Source organism: Panthera leo, chromosome C1 (assembly GCF_018350215.1).
Source record: "Panthera leo isolate Ple1 chromosome C1, P.leo_Ple1_pat1.1, whole genome shotgun sequence".
NCBI lineage: Eukaryota > Metazoa > Chordata > Mammalia > Carnivora > Felidae > Panthera > Panthera leo.
In genome coordinates this window covers 11,864,395-11,866,920 of record NC_056686.1, presented here as the reverse complement: position 1 = coordinate 11,866,920, position 2,526 = coordinate 11,864,395, and positions in this window count along the sequence as shown.

The window sequence follows — 2,526 nt, the reverse complement described above, 5'->3', positions numbered from 1 at the left end:
TCCCCGCGCCTGCGCCCTGAAGCGCGCCTCCGTCGCGGGCGCCGGCACGCAAGGCTTTACTCAATGGACCCCGCCCCTTGCCAAGCCCGGAAGAAGCGCCTGGCCAGCGCCCATGAGCATCGAGAAAGCCATCTTGGAAAAGGGCAGAGGAACCAGAAGGTTGCCATTTTTCTTAAGGGCAACGTGTTAGCTCTTGTACTCAATGAGAGAGTCCACGTGAAGTCATCGTCCTGAGTAGGGAAAGTGTGTTCTTTGGAACCATCTTTTCTAAGGGCAGGCAATTACTGAGAACCTTTTTTTTTTTTTTTTTTTAAAGTGACTGGTAATCTTCATGAACTGCAGATGACGTATTTTTTTTTTAATTCTTAAAATATTTTTATGCCTCAATAGAGGATGAAAAACATCTGATGCATAACACATTTTGTTATTTCTATGTGATAAGGTGAAAATCGTTACAGTTTTTCCTTCACATAAAGCATATTCCAAGCATCTGTTAACTAAAACGGTAGTTTTAGTTGATAATACTGCACCTGAGCTGGCCAACCAGCACCACAAAAGTTCTCCTGAGTCTTCAATGACAGATACAAACATTAGCATTTCCTTAAACATTTATTTAGCATCTTCCTAAACGGTATTCCTGCTTTATTTTTCTACAGTACAGAAGTAGAGACCTTGAACTTTAAAGTTCAACTTTGGACACTTCCAACTTGAACAAGTTTGTGCGATCTTATGCAAGTTACTTGTGGGTTCTGTGCTTCAGTTTCCTCAAGTGTAAAAAAAAAAAGATAATAATAGTAGCTGCTTCAAAGGTAGATTGTAAGAATTAAACTAGTTACTATGCTGAGAAGCATTGGACAGTGCTTGACCCATAGTAAGAGTTCCAAGGGTTAGCTATTATCATTGTGAGGGTGCCTTGCCTCCCTAAAAAAACCCTGCAATTCTCTAATCATCCTTTCTTTCCCAAAACACAAAAAAGGGGGAAAGCAAACACCATGTGTTTTTATTCTCACTGTCATATTCCCATGGGCTCCCCAGTTTTAAAAACCTGTCATTTGGTAGTGGTGCATTTAGCTATTTGTAATCAAATTACCTAACTTGGAATGTGTTTCTTCTCATGTTTTTAGCACGTCATTAATCTTTCTAAAGTAACAGCTTCCTGTTGAGAATTTTTTATTCTTTTTTTTTTAAAGTCTATTTACTTATTTTGAGAAAGACAGAGACAGTGTGGATGGAGGAGGGGCGGGGGGGTGGGGGGGCTTGAACACACGAAACCAAGATCATGACCCGAGCTGAAACCAAGAGTTGGACACTCAACCGACTGAGCCACCCAGGTACCCCAAGAATTTTTGCGATTTGCATTCCTAATAATTATTATATAAACTGCAATCATGTGTTAAATGTTACTTGTTTTTATTTAGAAGTTAAAGTGACATGCTTACTAATTCTGGTTTCATGACTTCCTGTCTCTGAAATATGGATAATCTCTGGGTATGTCCTCAGTCCATGGTTTTTACATAGATGCTCATGATGTAAGCTCCCTACTGAATGCTAAAGACTCCCAAAGTTGACTTCCAGCCCTGACCTGACCTGGTGTTACCAATTCTTTTTTTTTTTTTTTTTTAACGTTTATTTATTTTTGAGACAGAGAGAGAGACAGAGTATGAACGGGGGAGGGGCAGAGAGAGAGGGAGACACAGAATCGGAAGCAGGCTCCAGGCTCTGGGCCATCAGCCCACGGACCGTGAGATCGTGACCTGAGCTGAAGTCGGACGCTTAACCGACTGAGCCACCCAGGCGCCCCACCAATTCTTAATCTAGGCTTCTTACTGGCATCTCCACATTGGATATTCCATTAGCAATTCAAATTCTCTATGTATAAAATATAATAAAATATTATGAACAGCCTGACCAATGTCAGAGAAAAAGCATTTTGTCTTGTTCACTCTCTGGAGTTATGTTTACTTTGTTGGGTTTTTTAAAAAAGATTTTATTTTTTTTTTAAGTTTATTTATTTATTTTGAGAGGTGGGGGTGGGGGTGGGGGGAAGCACACTTCAGGGCAAGGCTGCAAGATCATGACCTGGGCCGATATCAAGAGTCGTATTCTTAACCAACAGAGTCACCCAGGCACGCCTAAAGATTTTTATGTTTAAGTAAGCTCTCCACCCAATGTGGGGCTTGAACCTACAACCTGGAGATCAAGTGTTATATGCTCTATGGACTGAGCCAGCAGACACCCCTGGAGCTATATTTACTTTGAATACATTCTTCTGTGAACCTGTTCTCTTAAGTGAATTATCCTGACTGGGCCTTGGGGACAGCAAGGAGGATGAGATTGTCTATCAGGCCTCACCAAAGTCTCACTCTTGAGGTTTGATTAATTTTTCATCATTGCAGCTGATGTGCTTTTTTTTTTTTTTTTTTTTTTAAGGCTTTGTAGTTGTAGAATGTTACCAGCAGAGGGAGATAGTTTCTTACAATTTTGTTATATTTGCCATTGCACCTTCACAAAGGAATTAGTTGGACA